Genomic DNA, 18,355 nt, shown 5'->3' on the forward strand with positions numbered 1-18,355 from the left:
ACTGCCATGGGAGGGACAGAGGAATTGACTGCAGTGTCCATCCTGCACAGGGTGAGCACAGAGAAACCTGGTTAGAGAACCAGAGCTTTTGCCCATGAGCTGTAGTGCCCAGGAAGCATCAAAGCCACTCCTGTAAGAAGTTGTTTCAAGAAACCCCCTAAAACGTATTACATCTTCTGAGGTACACACTGATGCTAGATGCATTTCCTTTTATCTGCACAGCTACCTGTGAATTATGCCTCATCTGTGCACATTAACTCTGACGCAGTCATGCATGTACAAGAACACATCACAGACACCTCAGCCAAAGAAAACACAGGCACAGCAAACAGCTTGTGAGACTGCACGAGTTTTATTTTATAGGCTTTCTCCCCAAAACCAGAGCAGAGGTTCTGAGAGATGGAAAGAGCAGACAGGACCATAAAGGTGCAGTACAGAGCTACGTGAAAGTTTACAGATGAGAATACTAAAAATGAGTAACAAGTGCAATGTAACGTGGGGGGAGGGAGTGGATTTGCAATCCTGGTGCACGTGAACACAATCTCTCCTTCCATCTCTCCACCCAGCAGGCGACCTTCAATCTCTTAAGCCGTATCTCCACTCATCTACAGCCGTTTAATCACTGGGCATTTTCCTCCATTCCATCTGCATCCTCAGCCTCTTCCTTCCTCACACATCCTCAGCCTGAAAACAGTCCCTAGGGTATTAAAGAGAAAACCATGACACTTTGTGGAACAGATGGAGCCTTCCCCAGATAAAGGCACCCTCTTGAATACTGGTGTGTCACCCAGTAGGTCTGTCCAGTGTAGTACAGCCCAAACAGTGAAAACAGACCAAGTAGGGCCCAAAAAACCGATTGGTTTCCAATAGATGCCCCAGGTTCACCTACTGATCAAACACAGCCCCTCTTCGCTCAGAGGATCAGCTACCAGATTTTTGTTGGCCTTAATCATGATTAAGCTGAGCATCTCTCCAGGGAGTTTTTCCAGGGAACTCAAATCCCTGCAAAAATTCAATCAGCTGCAAGATGCTCTATTATCCTCATGATCCACCCTGAAATCAAGGCAAAGGCTGAGGCTAGAAAATCAGGCCCATCACGGTGAGGATCTCAGCTAGGCTGGATCCCAAGCACTTCTGCCATGAGACAAATGGGGAGAGGGGAAATACATTCAGAAAGAGATGGCCACACTGTACAAGGCAACAGGAGGGCAGGAACTAACAAAGTCCTGTCATTAAGAAGGCCATTGGTACAATCCAAGCCCCAGCCAAGCTGATGGGCTGGGCACATCTCTCCAAACAGGAACACAGTACAAAGCCAGGACACCAGCTGAGCAGCTCAGGTATGTCCAGAAATGCAAATGACATCCCCACAGGTCCCACCATCCTGAGGCCCTGCTCCCTAGGACATTCCCTCCACACCTACAGCAGAACCCCTGCAGGATCCCAGTGAAACTCCTGCTGGTCCCCAAGCAAATAAACTGAAGGCTGTCCTCTTCCCATGGACTCACCTCCTCTGCTCTCACACGTCTGACTATTGCCTATTTTAAAACCAGCAGAATCTGGGATCAGAGTCGTCAAGTGAGCTGTGGTGGTCCAAAAGGCTTCCATATGCCTAGTGTCCTCCAAGAGCTGCCCTTTCCTCCCAGAGCGGCACAGCCTGAAAGAAAGGAAAAAGATGGGGGCAAACACCACTCTCAGTTTGAGCTGCTCTAGCTGCTTAGGACCAGATCATTATTTAAAGAGCACTTACATGAGAGACAGAATAGCTTGAGAACGGCTAAGGAGACTTGGCTTGGTCCCCTCTGGGTCACTGGGCACTTGCAGGACAGCAGAAGCAGTTCCAGGCTCTTGGCTCTGTCAAAATTTGGTGGCAAAACTGAAACACGTGGTAGATGATGTTTTCATTTTGCAGATGTTGCCAACCTTTCAGGACACACTACTGGTGATGAGCTGCGGAGATTTGGGCAGGCAGTAAGGGCAGCCAGGCTCAGCACAGCAGAGGATGGTCAGCACAGTGTGGGGAGGAAGGAGGAGACAGGGACATGAACTTAGCAGGGCCAGCACTGATACCAGGAGAGGGGAGAAGACTGTGAAGTGTGTTTGCAGGTGGGATTATCAGATCCCAGAAGAACCCAGGGATAGACAGACCTGTTGGATTCTGCACAGCCCAAATGATCACAGCAAGCAAACCCCTGCTGAGGCAAAGCCTGTCCCCATGTCACAGAGAATGGTGATAAATACTTGAGGCCAGAATGGCTTTACACTACCTCCAAGCCAGGTAAACCTGCTGAACACTCAGGTAAGCCCTGCTTCCCTCAGCATGTGACAACTGGCGTCTGCATTAGGAAAGGGTCCCTCAACAAGATACATCATCATCTAAATCCCAAGAAAGGTATTAACATTGCCAGCTGACTCTAGAGAGGCTTTAAAGGTCTTGAGGAATGAAGCAGGTAACCCCAACATGACTAGAGAGGACAGTGGCTCTAGATCCTCACCTGCCAGTGGCTCTAGATCCTAGACCCTACATCAAAATAAGTTTGGGTCTCAAACTAGACCTCTCCATGGAAACTGAGGTCTTCTCAGTCTTCTCAGACTTGCCCTAGCAGTCCAGGGCAATGCTTATCATGGAGGCAAGACAAATGGCTGGGATAGAGAGTAAGTGGTTATCCACAAGCACTGTGGACTTTAGCTACTCTTCATCATGTGGGATGGGAGTCAGGCACTGTTCGTAGAACAAAATCCCTTGGTAGTAGATGCTGAAGCTCTGTTCTCACCACTGCAGGAAGCTCAGGCACCTTGTTGTGGTTTAACCCAACCAACAACTAAGTACCAGGCAGCAGGTCACTCACTCCCTGCCCACCCCGTGTGATGGGGAAGAGAATCAGAAAAAGGTAAAATGCACGAGTTGAGACAAGAACAGTTCAATAAGTGAGATAATGCAAAATATAATAGTGAGGAAAAAGAGAGAGAATAAGAAAACCCATGAAGCACAAGTGAAGCTCACCACTCACTGAATGACGCCCAGCCCAACCTGAGCAGCAATCTGCCCTTCTGGGTGACTCCCCCTGGTATATATATTGGGTATGCCGTGCTGTGGTATGGAATGCCCCTTTGGCTAGTTTGGGTCAGGTGTCCTGTCTCTGCTCCTTCCAGGTATCTTGTGCCCCTCCTCACTGGCAGAGGATGAGAGACTGAAAAGTCCTTGGTCAGGGTCAGCACCACTGAGCACAACTGAAACACCAGTGTGTTATCAGTACTATTCTCATATTGAATTCAAAACACAGCACCAGCTACTAGGAAGAAAAGCAACTCTATCCCAGCCAAAACCAGAACACATCTGTACCTACCCCATACAGAGGGGGACCCATCTGCACAGGGTCAGAGCAACAGCCTGCCAAGACTAGTGCTCTTCCCCAGCAGTGGCAGGCAGTGTGGCAAAGGCAGCAAGAAATGAGGTGAGTATAGAGTGACCCTACCCCTGACAGTGCCCTCCCAGCTGCCTGCACACTACCCCTTGTGTGCTTGTGATGAGAGACTGTGATGTCCAACAGCAGTGCTCAAGAGGACACATTCTGACTCCTGCCTTTCAACAGGGAGCGAGCAATCCCTCCGTACCTCCTTCAAAGCTTTTCAAAGAGAAGTTGTATAGAAATACCTCCAAGTTTAATGCTACTTTTACCCAGCATCAACGAGGGTGCCAGCCTGTCTCACCTTTCTCTCCGCAGTCCTGGGAACCCTCAAATGAAGAGTAGACCACCTCCAGATGGGCAGCAGAGTATCTGGCCTTCACACCTCCTTAATAGCTCTCTGCTCCACAAATCAGAGAAGCACCAATGTTTGCCTGTATATCAGCACAAACACACTACCTTGGACAGCTTGCTGTTCACCATATTTTATTCTTGCCTGTTAAATACTGAGGACCTGCTACCCTGGTATGTCCCAGCTCACTGCTTCCTGGGCATGAAGGCAAAGAAACACGAAGAAAACTGCAGCTCAGCTGGAACTGGTTTTTTTTTCCCAGCATCAGTCACTCCCTGTAATTAATTAGATCCCCAAAATACAAAAAAAAACTAAGAAAAACAACAGCCACAAGCTAAGATGACTGCACTCTATCAAAAAAGCTTTTATCTCTATGCAGTGAATAAATAACGGACGTAACCACACACAGCAATTTTTCATGAGATGTCTGAGTATCAAACTCCCTTTCTAGACCTACCCTGATACAGCTCTTGGCAACTGTGCTGATGGAAAACCACTGGCTGCATTCACAAATGTGTCTCAAATCTAGCACATGAATCCAGGAGAAACTGTTCCAAGGACCTACCACACCACCTCCTCTTCCTATAGCAATGCCACCCTGCAAGCCTCAGCATCTCTGTGCACTCCGTGGGTAGCCCATAGCCTCACCATGGAAAGCAAAAATGCTGCTTTTTCAAGGACAGACAAGAGGTCAAAAGCTCAGTGGATATTCCCAAAGTCCCTCAGACATCTTGAGGGATCCTGAGTATTCAAACACAGCTTTCCCAGGTGTATGGCAAACAGACAATCTGTACCGAAACCAAAGCCAGTAGCTGATGGACACTATTCATCTCCAGATTCCCACTCAGCTGGAGTCAGAACCTGCTGATTTCATGTGCCACCAGCCTCCAACTGCAGGGCAATGCAAACAAACAGGCTATTTCTGTACTAACAATCGGCCCTTTTCAGGGAAGGCTCTTTCATATCAGGCAGCCCATATTGCCACTGCTTAATCAGGACGAGATTTAAAGAAGCCCGCTGTGAGATGACACAGATTGCTTCCTCCCTTGGAAGCTGGCGAACACCACAGTCAGTGTGTAACTGGCAACCCCTGCAAAAAGTCCCCATACACAACAGCTGAGCCCTCTTCTTCCTCTGACGGCACTTGGCCTCCTCAGACCTGGACTAGGACCAAGGGGCTCCATGTGCTCGGCCATCCCACAGGTTGACCCCTCTCTTCATTCCTCAGAAGTCTCAACTAGCCACAGTACAGCAGTGGGAAAGCAGGCAATGACAGAGGGAATGTGTAACTGTTCACACATCTCTTCTGCGTCCCATGTCAGCCCAGTAGACAGAGCCTTGTCTGGGTGTGGATAAAACCATCTGCTCCGTGTCTGGCAACTCTGGGCAGGAAAAGGGCAGGGAAGGCTGCCATGTCCTGCTGCCTGAAACCCAGGCAATTCCTGACTATGCTGAGCAGCCAGAGCAGGGGAACTCTGACTGAGAGGGACTGCCAGCAGGGATAAGAAAGAAGGATGGAGCCCATTCCCTGGGATGAGTCTGGAACAGAGTGCCAGGATCAGGCAAAACAGTTCCAGTTAACTGAGACCTTTTGACGGCCCTCCTTCAAGGCCTTTGTGAAAGATTCAGCAGATCTTAGAATCATAAAATAGTTTGTGTTGGAAGGGACCTTAAAGCTCATCCAGCTCCAACCCCTGCCACGGGCAGGGACACCTTCCACTGGAGCAGGTTGCTCCAAGCCCCTGTGTCCAACCTGGCCTTGAGCACTGCCAGGGATGGGGCAGCCACAGCTTCTCTGGGCACCCTGTGCCAGCGCCTCAGCACCCTCACAGGGAAGAGCTTCTGCCTAAGAGCTCATCTCATCTCATCTTTAACCTCGGGCAGGTTAAAGCCATTCTCTGTCACTACAGCCTTGTCAGAAGTGCCCAGACCCACTGCTGTCACAACTTATCTGAGCACTGTCTTTTATCAAGCCACTCATTAACAACACTGCATGGATATCTCTGCACCCTGGAGATCAAGACAGAAAAGACCACTTTGTATGGCATGTATGCAAGAAATCAACTGAAAGTTGCAGCAAGCTCTTGCCGGTGCTGCACAGTGACAGCTGCCTGTCATCGGCTTCCCTGCCCCTGGAAAACAATCCCATGGGAAGCTGAATCACACAAGGAACAAAAAACACAGTTTTAGAAGGAAAGTGTCAGCAGCTTTCCCTGAAGACATAGCTTATGATTATTAATATATATATAATTTGGGGGTCTGCACATGAGTGAGTACCCAGGCATGACTACAAAACAGAGATCTGTATGTCCAACCATTTTCTGTGGCAAACCAAAAAAGAAAGCCTTGGTTTCTTGGTGTCAGCTCTGCCAAAGCAGAGCTGGGCTAAAAATGATGGAATGAACAGTACCGTGCATAAATACACCATCCAAATTGCTGAAGGGCTGCTTTTATTTGTAAAACTTAAATAATCCTTTAATAATCTGAGGAGTTAGGGATGTATATAACAACCTAAATGTATCCCAGTTGTTTCAGCATGCAGAGTAAGAGCAGGACTTGTAGATGGCCCCAGACTTGCTCCCAGGCTGCTCCTGCATCCCAGTCTGGTTTCTTTAGATGCAACTGGGTCCTCAGGAGATCCCGCACCAGCATGCCCAGCCAGCTCTGCAGAAGCCAGGAACCAGCAGGGAACTAACAGGACAGCACCAAAGCTGACAGCTTCTCTCACCTCCTCCGAACTGGAAGATGAGGGAGTACCAGAGGCTGGAATGAAAACAAGAACAAGTGCACTTGATTTCTAAACGTTGCCTGACTTCAACTCATCAGCTGTGCCATTAGAAACGAACGCAAGGGAACGCATTATTATTTCTAATTATATTTTAATCTAAGAGTCCCTTTCAATGCAAAGTGGTAGCTGTGTTGCAGCTGAATATCTCAACACAGGGAGATTTATCCACAATGCTGTGGCAAGAACAGGCTGCACACTAAGGAGGTTAGTGCTGATGTGGATCATTTCGTAAGACCATCATGGCCCACCATTAGTAATGGCTGCTGCCTATTAACCTTCAATAAGACATGGATGATGCTTTCACTTAATAGGTCCTTAATTAGGATCTGTAAAAATTTTAGTCATAGAATCCCAGACTGGTTTGTGTTGGAAGGGACCTTAAAGCTCATCCAGATCCAACCCCTGCCACGGGCAGGGACCCCTTCCGCTAGAGCAGCTTGCTCCAAGCCCCTGTGTCCAACCTGGCCTTGAGCACTGCCAGGGATGGGGCAGCCACAGCTTCTCTGGGCACCCTGTGCCAGCGCCTCAGCACCCTCACAGGGAAGAGCTTCTGCCTAAGAGCTCATCTGAATGTAAAAAGTTCTTAAGTACCTCATTACACAACAAAAAATTCCATGCAACTGCCAAGGAAAGGACTGTGTTTAGAGTTACTTTGTTAGAAGGTACCTAACATCCTCTGTCTCTTGGTTTCCCTTCCATGTTTTTCCAAGCCCATGGGGAAAAGCCACGTCAGGCTCAGACCAGCAACTCCATGGGATCTGGCTGACTTCGTCACTTCCTCCTCAGCCAAGCTGGCACCACGTCAGAGCTGTCACCAGGTCTCTCCTGTCCCACTTTCCTGTGACTGGATGTCACTGGATGGTAGTGAGAGCCTTTGAGACTCTGGGACTAACACACAAAGTTTTCTAGGACAGCATGTTCCAGTTGTGAGCTCCAAAGAGCTTGTTGAACGCAATGGAGAACCAGCTCCTGCCCGGGGGCAGTTTGTAGCACCACCAAAGTCAAGTTTAGGCTCCTGCTTTGGCTTGGCCACCATTCCTTCTGCAGAGCCCACTGGCAGAGCTTGGTCCCTCCCAGGGCTGCTTCTCCTGAAGGGAAGGACTCTGAAGTCCTTCATCATAGAGCAGCCGTCTTATGAAAACCTTTCCATGCACCTTGACCTGCCATGGCTTCCCATCCTCCTTCAGCCCTGTGACATGAAAAGCAGTGAGCAGACCCAGTCTGAAGTTTCCACAGCCTTCCCACACCTCTCCCAGGAAGCTCAGAAGAGTGGTGGTGGTAGAGGCTGTTGCTCCTTCCCAGCACCCATCATGTCCTATGACAGGATTAGAAGAACACAGTTTGATAAAAGCTCCTTCTGAGACAGCCATCCCACTGTGGGCTGCCCCTGCCTTCCCAAAAAAATGCTTCTGGATTCTGGGGGTTTGCTGGATTACAAGCACAACAGGACAGCAAAGGTTGACCATTAAACAATGTTCACCCAAGTCCTAAGGCTAAGGTGTTACATCACTGAGCACCATGGAGTCTTGCTGCTGCTATTAGCTGTGATCTCTTGAAAACCAGACACTAAAATATAGCAATATCAGTATATTAAACTGCATGAGGATAACATGAGCATCTGCACTTTCATGCTGATGCAGACTACTTGACACTGTTTTATCTGGGATAAAACAATGCCTGGTCACAGTTCAAGAGCTCCCCTATAAGTAACACTTTTTCAGTGGTTGTGTTCAATAGCATGGACACAGGCTGCATGTTGGTGTCTGTGGCAGAGAACAATCTCACAGCAATGCAGCCAAGGGATTTAGAGATGAACCATGGCAAGAGATGTCCAGCACCCAGTGGGAAAGGAGAGCCAAGTTTTCCCCATCTCCCCACAGTGCTGTGAACTACATGTGCTGCAGACAAGAGAAACAAGGAACTGGGCAGCCCAATTCTTGCCTCTGTTTTATTTCCAGCAAATAAAGCATTAAAAAAATCAGTAGATCAACTAAAACGCAGGTCAGCCCATCCCTCGCAACAGCAGGAAAACAACAGCCAGCTGGAGCTGGCACTTAAATGTGTATCTGAATGTACATCGCAGCCTAAAATCCTTACTCAGTGGAACAATGCCTCAGCATCTGACAAGGCAACTGACAAATTGGAGCTTTGTCAGAGTCTGTGCTGGACACAAGTCTTCAGTGGAGCCTGCATGGAGAAGCAAAGGACCTTTTGCACTGCGCTTGGCCAAAGATGCCCAGAAGGACACTAGGACTGCAGTGGCTTCAGCCCTTCCTCCAAGGGAACCTTTGCTTCATGACCTTGAGGGGAGCCACTGCCTGGCTTACCATTCTGTGGGATCAGGGGGAATCATTTGCATAAATAAGATAATCAAAGGGTTCACATGTCTTTCCCCCCCCCCATGTCTCCACTAGATCTCCTACACTTCTCTTTCTGATACTTCCTCACATGTGCTGCCCTCTTCCCTCCTGTCTTGTGATCTCCTCCCAAAGATCCTGCCTGAAAAGCAGCAGGAAGCAGAGCAGAGACATTCTCAATGCTCAGAGTAGAACAGAGGACCACCTGCGGGCAGAGCTCTGGCAAACACCCCTGGGGATAGCAGCAAGGAAAGGTTTTCCATCCAACAGCAGGTTTTTGGCCTTCCCCACTCCATCCCTTATTGTGCATGAGGGAACGATGCCAGTGCACCACAGCTCAGCAGCTGGGAATGGGACACAGACCCCATGGCTTCTACCTCTGCATTACACAACTGTGGTGCTGAGGCTGAGGCCAGGATAAGCCCAAGCTATGTGGCAAGCCCCAAGTTTGGTGATGGGCAAACAGGATCACACTGGGCTGGAGCCTGCAGCACCCAGCTGCACCAACAGGGCGACCAGGGGCACTTGGAGGAAGGTACCCCACATTTCAGGTGTGCTTCAGCAGCAGGAGTGGATTGACCCTGACCAGGAGACAGCTGTGCATCGACGAGTTGGTGATCCATCTGCAACCCAAGTGCCCTCATACCTGCACTGTGCTGGGTGCAGGGTGTTCTTCAGGCTGGGCCAGGTTGCACAAATCCCTGGGCCACAAGGAAAGCTCCACCAGCTCATTGCAGCAGAGGAGCCCTGCCTTTCCCAAACCACAGCAAGGACTTTTCATGGGAACATCCTCTAGGAATACAACTGTTTTCCTTTAAGAAAATCATAGAATGTCTCTGATGACCAAAGGGGAGAGCTTCTCTCCATGGATGCAATCTGCTCTGAGCCATGGGATAAACCTGTCCAGGATCTGTCTGATGCTGCTGCGCAAACACAGGGTGCCCAGCATCTGAAAGGACTTAAGATTTACTCACCATATATATATATATATATATATGTATGTATACTAATTACTTTGTCTTATTAAAACTGCTGTTTCATTGAGACAGTTGTTGTTGGGCTTCTGTTGTTGAGCACTGGCTCACTCCCAGCTCCCCCCTGCCTGGTGCAGAACAGAGGCAGGGAGCTTTCCTGGTGAGCACAGGCATCATGCAGGACAGTGGCTCAAGGCACACGAGGCCTGTGTTCGGGGGCCTTCAGGAGGCACCTGAAGTACAAAGAGGCCAGAAGGACAGTGGGAAAGTTAAGGGTTGGGGGAAGAAGCGGCTGAGGGAGAGGGCCGGGACACAGTCCCTGAGCAGGGCTGAATCTCTGCAGCCTCAGGCAGCTGGGACTCACCACTGCATGCGAAATGCTCATTCCAGTGTATTGCTCTCTTTTGCCATGGCTTAGGCACCCTCGACACAGCCACAGCCCGACTGCAAGTCCCAGCCGGGATGTCCCGGCCCATGCCTGGACCACTCTTCAGTCATTGGACAGCCCCGCACTTAGCAACGACCAATCCCAAGAGCTTATTTGCTGGATGCTGGGTAGGAAGACGCTGGAATTTCTCCTCCCTACCAATCTCCTGCACTGATCGTTGCTGTTTCCAAAGGAAGCCTCTGGCACAAACACACGGACATACACACAGTTCCTTCCCCAAGGCCCCTGCTCCAAGAGAGCAGCATCGCATGGCCGCACCCACCTCATCTCATGCTGCAGCTTCCACTGCAGCATGATGTGTCTCCAAGGCAGGTCCCAGATGAGAACACAGATACACAGACGTGGGGGATCAGAGAGGAGAAGAGTAGCTGCATCCACCTACAGCTCCGACACAGAGCCTCAGGGTTGTTACAGCTTACCCACAGGCTGCAGCTGAGACTTCACTACCTTGTGTTGTGAGTCAGGGATACCCACTGATAACACTAGCCAGGGATTTCACTACAGCAACAAATACAGCCCCAAGGGGCTCCAGAATGAGTCCCCTCTTCCCTGTAACAAGAACACGGGAAAACAATGCGATTGCAAAACACTGCCCACAAAAGCAAAACAATTGAGCCTTTCCTTGACACTCTTTTGGGTGGGAACTGCAGAAGAAAGAAGCAGGGTCTAATGGAAATCCACAGCAAGGAACGTGAGGAAAGAAATTACCTCAGACTGTCCCTGCTTTATGAGGCTGGTGCTGTACCATTGATTCTGACTATGACTGAGGGACTTGAACCTCCTCAGAAAGATCTGAAGCCTAAACGACTTTAAAATTCTGCCTGCTGCCTGACAAGGGTTAATATGTTGAGAATGCAGGGGCAGACCTTGTGCATAAGGTGAGGCATGCCAGAGGACAGACTGGCATGAACTGGTGTTCTTCTAAACCCTGGCTAACCTCCAATCCCTTACCAACTCTGGGAAGAGTTGAAATTCTTGAGAACCCAGTGAAGACCCTGTCAAGAGGTGGCAAGCAGGACCTCATCCATTCGTTAGCCATAGGGTTTGTAGCCTGGTCACCAGGACACCTTCGCATGGCACAGCACTGGAGAGCGTGGTGCCACAAAACCCTCTGAGAGGCTGCTGGGATCTCCTCTCCCAGCCAGACCCTCCTTCAGGTAACAGCACCAACCCTTGGAGCAAAGCCTGAGGTCAGAGCTCCAGCATCTCACACTCTCCATAGCTTGGCCACCATGGCTGGGTTTCCCCAGCCAGGCTCACAGGCACATATGCAGTGAAAAGATGTAGGCATTCAGATGCAGCCCTCAGCACACTCAAATCTGGAGTTCTCTGGGATGAAACAGGACGTGGGGAAGCACTATGGGGTGACTGTCAGTGAGTTAGCAAGAAAGAAGCAGAACAGAGGACCTCAGGCCAGCCTTGCCTTTAGGCAGGCTGTCAGAGGAGAGAGTGTTTTGCAGTGGTTAGACCTAAACTGATGCTTCAACTGCCTTTTCTCACCATGCCAGCATGGGACTGGTGATCTCACTGGGGCATTGGCTGCAATGAGTTCAGCTCCAGCAGTTCCAGCTAGAGCTGACCTTGGCCATCTGTCTAATGCTACTGTAATTTGGTCGCACAACTCATGGTAACTTTTAAGGACCTTGTGCCTGCGCACGTTGCTGCTCTCACATCTCAGCAGCCACGACCGCTCCGCTGCCAGGTGTCCCAGGCTCCCCAAAGCGTCTGTCGTCTTATTAGCAGAGCCTCCACTTGGGATTTATCTTCCATCCAGAATTTAAGCTGAATTTATGTATTAACTAAAGACTATTAGTGCCAAAAATAAGTGGGATGCCACTTGCTCAGCAACACAGGCCTTACGAGAGACCACGTGGCTCAGCCAACCCACCCAATCGCAACCCCAGAGAGGCTTTTTATAGACACCCACGTCTGATGAAGTGCAAGTGATGCTTGGCTTGCTGCAAGCTTTGCTCTGCAAGCATTTGATTGCAGGGGGAGGGGAGGGAAATATCCCAGCATCCACAGGCAGGAGGCATGGTTCCTGCCTCACTGCAGGCTGGGTAAGCAGCCAGGTGGAACTACAAATGGTTTAGGAAAAGGTAGTGGCAAAGCTGCCTCGTGTCTCTGCCATAAACAACTGCACATGCAGCGTGCAGCTTCTGGCACACAGCACACATGCTGCTGAGTATCTCAATGCAGTACTCCATGTAGAAGCATAGATTTATAGAATGGTTTGTGTTGGAAGGACCTTAAAGCTCATCCAGATCCAACCCCTGCCATGAGCAGGGACATCTTCCACTGGAGCAACTTGCTCCAAGCCCCTGTGTCCAACCTGGCCTTGAACACTGCCAGGGATGGGGCAGCCACAGCTTCTCTGGGCACCCTGTGCCAGGGCCTCAGCACCCTCACAGGGAAGAGCTTCTGCCTAAGAGCTCATCTCAGTCTCCCCTCGGGCAGGTTAAACCCATTCCCCTTGGCCTGTCCCTACAGGCCCTTGTCCAAAGCCACTCTCCAGGTTTCCTGCAGCCCCTTTAGGCACTGGGAGCTGCTCTAAGGTCTCCCCAGAGCCTTCTCTTCTCCAGGCTGAATAAGAGTCCTCCACTTTGCCCTGAGCAAGACTGCTCGAGACAGAATAGCAGTTGTGCAGCATTGTTCAGTTGTAACTGGTGGTGGCTTCTCTGTTCCCCCGGTTGTCCCCAAGTTATTTTTTCCATTAAGTACGCCTCCCTCCCCAGCACCAGAAGGGATGCTGTGAGTCCTTCCCAGGAGGTAGGTCCGGCCTGCACATTCTGTATATTTCGTATCACCAGACAATTGCATATTCCCCACTTCTTATCTGAATACTGAATTTCAGGAAATTTCCTTTAAAAATTGGTCTAAATGGAAAAAAAAAGGCCATTGAAACACCTTCAAGTTTTTAAACAGGGTGCAGTCTCAGAGATCACTGCAGAAAAAGGAGCCAAAGCCATCATTAAAAACATGTTCGGGTTTTCTTAGCTCAGCTGCAATTATTGCTCTGAAAGCTGAGGATGTACAATAGAGAAGAGTGCATGTGGGAGGGAGCAGAGGAGAAGGGGAAAAGAGAAAGACAACAGCAGCATGGAAGGAAATTCAACACTGCCAAGTGAAAGCCACTGTGACAGGCAGAATTATTTCCTTGCAGAAGGGTTTCCCGTGTCATCCATTACACAGAGAAGGAGAGAAAAAATCCCATTATTTTGAAGAATATCTGCCATGGAAGTAGGAATCCAAGGAGGGGGGATTCCCTGAGATACTGCACCCAGGAGACTGCCCCCGTGTATGTCATTCCCCTACTCTCCAGCAAAAGATGAGTTTAGCCCAGCATAAAACTGCTTCATGTATAATCCTGTTCTTAGCCTCGCTTGCTGGAACACGTGTTTCTGTTACAGCAAAGATCTCCAGACCTCCAGTCCCCACTGCTGGGCAGGTCTCTGCTGCAGAGACATGGGTGCATTTCCCACAGGCTCCACACTCACCCCCTTCCACCCATCTGACAACTGTCCTGGGAACATCGTTTGCCTGGCAGGTTGCTAAGCTCAGTTTTTAATAGGAGGAGCCCAGGGCATGGTTCTCCTGTGCAGGCACTGCCCACCACCAGGACCACTCTTCCCTCCTCAAATCTGGCTGCCAGGGTGCAGTGTCTGGGGACCTCTGGAAACAACAGGCAGCAGAGCTGCAGGAGCTGCTGCCGGATGGGGCATCACTGACCCTGCTCCTCACACCCTCAGCCCAAAGAGAGCAGCTCTGCTGCGACCTCCGGAAAGGCCCCCGGACCTGCCTGCTTAATAAGTACTTGAGTTAAAGCGCTCTGCAGCCTCTTTGGGCCAGAATCAGAGGCTTTGCAGAGCTCATCTGTGCTGTGCTTCAGGTCAGGTTTAACCTGGCACCCCACGGGAAGGGAAGTGCCAAGCACTTTATTGCCTGCCCAGAGAAGGAAAAGGCTAATGCTCTTCTCCTGGCTCTGGGACACAGCCCGATCACCATGCAAGTGCAAGGGGTGGGAAACTCCCTGAAGGCGGAGTGGTGGGAAAGGGCACTGAATTACAAAAGAGATGATGGGAAAAGAAATGCTGCATCCCTTCCCAGCAGGTCCACACGAAGCTGTCGGTAAATCTTGTGCAACGTAAGGGAACATCACAGATCGAGATCAGCCCTATCCACAAAGCCTCAGCATCCCTACTCCCAGACACAAGCCCTGAAGGGATCTGTGCAGGGACAGGGGCTGTCTCAGACCCCAACCCACACCAGAGCACACACAGTCATATATGCCCAGGTGCACCAGGAGCAAAGGACAGAACAAGACCTCTCTCAAGCTGCAGAGGTGCCCAGCACCATAACTCGAGGAGCCACCTCCAGCCGCAGGAGCTCCTGCAGGCAAAGGTGGCCCAGCACTCAGCACCAGCAGCTCACAATCACATCCCATGCAGCAAACCAATGCCCAAAACAGCAATAGGCAGCTGCAGTCCTGCAGCCACTCAGGGCTGCCTTGGCACCAGCCACTGCAGGAAAACCACAGCCATTCTCCCAGCAGGAAGGTTTCAAAAGGTCTAATGGCACCTTCCAATGTGCCTATCTGCCATTCTGAAGTCAGAACCTCAGAATCACAGAAAGGGGGAAAGCCATTCCTCCTTGTCCTGTCCCTACAGGCCCTTGTCAAAACCCCTTCTATAGCTTTCTAAACCACAACACCCTTTTAGGTATTGGAAAACTGTTATAATTTCTTTCCTGAGCTTTCTCTTCCCCAGGCTGAACAAGCTTCTTCACGTCTTTATGATTGGCAGTTACCAGCTCCTCTCCTGGATGCTTTAATATCTAAATACGAGGTTTGCTCGTCCCATCAGCCAGTTTCAAAGTTCACCACAGAAAGGTATTTTCTCTCCTTGCTCAAAGAACCATGCGGAGCCTCCTTCCTGCAATGGCCATAGCTTTATCCACAGTTCCCAGTCTGATTACAGTGACAGCATGGGCTTTCTTGGCAAATTAAGTTGGCTTTTCTATACGTGTATCAACAGGATTTCCTCCAGTTCCTTGCACCTGCACTGTCCTGGTGTGACAGCTCTGGTCTCTGTGCTTTTGCTCTGATGTCATGGAGCAGAAGGCAATTCAGGCTGCAGTGCTTGGGAAGGAAGGAGAGGCCTGCAACCGTCTGCAGCCCGAGGCAGGAGGGCTCCCAGATTAGCTGTCTCAGCACAGGCAGAAAGTGCAGTTGTCTTTCCTCTCACCAGGAAGAGTCTACAGAAGTAAACATGCACACAGGTCCTGCCTGTCTGGGTTTGCATCACCTCCAGTCACATTTACTGACATGCAGCATCCCCAAGAGCTGGGGAATGGGCCATGATGGCCACTCTCAGGGTCATTTCAAGCCATGAAACACAACCCTCCTCTCTCAGCTCTGTGCAGCAGCTGTAGACTTGAAGAAGTTTGCAAGCATCAGACCAGCTGCTCAGCCTCACCCGAGCATCCTTCCATCACAGCGTGAACCACAAAGCTGCTCAGCCTTCTAACAGCTTGGGAAACCCTCTCTCCACATCAGCATGCAGCATCGAGTGCCCTTGGGGATCTGCACTTGCCCCCAGCACACCCAGCTGGTTGTGAGGACCAGAAAAACAGCCTGGGTGTCACAAGCTTGCATGTCAATGAACTGACAGAAATCATCTCTTCACATGTCACAGCTCCCTAGTGCAGATGGAGTGTGGCGCTGCAGATCAGAGGCAGGTTTGGGGACCATAGGTTTATGTTTCTGGATCCAACACCTTTGCTGTGAGTGGAGCTTGGCTGGGAAATGTTCAGAGTTAGATGGCCACCAAAGGAGAGTCCACATGCTGCTGCCCAGTACCAGGCAGGTCCCTTGCCATTGAGGTCCATCAGCGGAAGGTGCTGGAGGGAAGAAGGGTTTTGTAACCATTTCTGCTGATTACAGACGCTGATACACCGATAAGAACCCAGCACACTACCTGCTCCCTAGCAAAGCGTGCAAAGCAGCATCCTTCCTGCTTGCCAGGCAGGGAATCACAGTGTGGGGATGCTAAGCAGCTTTCCTACAGTCAGTGGCACAGATGGGAACTGAACCAAATCTCCAAGCACAACCCCCTTGCCTGCATTGGTTCCCTCCAGAGCGTGAAGCCACACACACACCTCTACAGTGCATGCACCCAGCACAGCAGCACAGGGACAGGACTCAAACCAACCCATGTATCTGGCTTTGTGTGCTGAATGCCTGGATTCTAGAAGTGGGCTTAAATACTCCATAAAACTCCTTCTCTGTAGCATGTTCCAGGCGATGGAGATCAGGCTCCACAGAGGAATTAAGGATTGATAGATAAGGAAACATGTCATTGCCTCCCTGCAGAGCAACACCCTCTTGGGGCTATAACCACAGCACTGCCTCAGCTTCATACAGTGCCTCTCCCCACTCCTTCTGGCAATGAGGCATCTGGGGACATGCAGAACCAGCAAGTGCACCCCAACCACGCTGTACACACGGGCATGGCCTCTGGGATCCTTCTTCCCTGTGGCTCCAGCAGACCCTGCAGTAAGGCACTGTGTAAAGAGGCACCTTCTTTGGGTTACCTCATTCCTGCTGCTTCCCATCACCTTAGTGCTTGTAGGTATAAAAGAATTCCTAGTTTCCATCCAAATCATCCTATATCTACTGCCATATCCTATCCAGTGCCCCAAAACCTCAAATCTTTCCTAGTATCTCACCTACATCTGATCCCCCAAAGCCACCAGAACACCTCACCTGCCCTAGGTTTTCCCCTCCTTGCCTGTGAGGCCATTTGGGCTCTAGGGCATCATCAGGTCTGGGGCTCCCACAGCTTTTGCCATGGCCTGCAGTTGCTGCTGCAGCTGAGCATCCAAGAAGCAGCGGTCATCCTACAGACCCTACAGACCCAGCCTCTGTGTCTCCTATGCCAGGAAGACCAGATTAAATCACCAACCTAGGAAGAAAGTGTGACAGAGAAGAGAGACCCCTCCATACCACAGACCTCCACACCAGCTGCATCCCCATTTCCTGGCATCAAGGCATCTCTCTGGGAGTGTTCAAGATCAGGGCAACACTGGGGTGGTGGGACACCCATTTGATGTCTGCCCCATCTGCTTGGGGCCCAGAAGCACTGCCAGAGGCTGGAGGAGCAGGGCTGGAATGCACACTGCCTTCTCCTGCCATGTATATGGAGTGTGCCAAGTCAAGCCAGGAGCCGCAGGGAGGACCTGGCAGGGAAACTCCTCCAGCTCCTTCTTGCTGCCTCAGCTCTGCAGATTTGGGGACATGTTTGTGGGACTCAGGCTATTCAGCACTGTAAGAAAGGGTTTCCAGGTCTCTTTAAAGCCAGCAGGTAACACCCCACCACACCAGATCCCGCCAAGACACGAATATCCACCTCATTCCAGCACAGGACATATATGTGCAACTGCCCAATGTCGTACCAGCCTCACTAGGCAGCTCCCATCTGAGCACAGGGCCAGCAGCACAAGAGACAGACCAGCAGCCAGGATGAGAAGACAGCTCCTTCTCTCAGCAGGGACACAGGGAGAAGGCGGATGAGGCCCCACGTGGCAGTGGATCATCTCAGGCTGATGACTTGGGCTCCACTTGCTGATGACTGGACTACCAGCAGCAACCACCAGCCTGGCTTGAGGCTGACAGCAGCCTAGAGGAGCCTAGAAGTCCCCGCTCCTCCTCTCTTTGGTACCAAGCCATGCAAAAGGGAAGCTGAGGAAGACCAGAGGGGTGGAAATGGGAAGATGGGAACACCCAGAGAAGCAGGTCCAGACAGGGGCCAGAGGCACCGGTTCCCATCATTGCAGTTACTGGGCAATGCCACATCAGGAAGATCCAGCCCACAAGCAAGGGATCCTGACAGCCCTCTCATACTTCATGTCATACTCCCAAGGCTAATGAATGCGTTCACATACACACACGTCTGCATGCTGGGAAAGGCCACGTTACGTTGACAGAGGCCACGCCTGATCCTGACCTCATCAGTGCAGCCCACCCTACACA

The 18,355-nt window shown here is 50.6% G+C and overlaps 1 long non-coding RNA gene across 1 annotated transcript; it reads right to left on the bottom strand.

Moving 5' to 3' along the window:
* Nucleotides 1–406: 406 nt before the first annotated feature.
* LOC136019904 (uncharacterized) lies at nucleotides 407–1,893 on the bottom strand. Its single transcript, XR_010615111.1, has 3 exons — nucleotides 1,751–1,893; nucleotides 1,509–1,657; nucleotides 407–697 (listed from the first exon to the last, which is right to left on the bottom strand). It is a non-coding gene; the product is annotated as an uncharacterized LOC136019904 (long non-coding RNA).
* Between the last annotated feature and the right edge of the window lie 16,462 nt (nucleotides 1,894–18,355).

This window comes from Lathamus discolor, chromosome 10 (genome assembly GCF_037157495.1).
Source record: "Lathamus discolor isolate bLatDis1 chromosome 10, bLatDis1.hap1, whole genome shotgun sequence".
Lineage (NCBI taxonomy): Eukaryota > Metazoa > Chordata > Aves > Psittaciformes > Psittacidae > Lathamus > Lathamus discolor.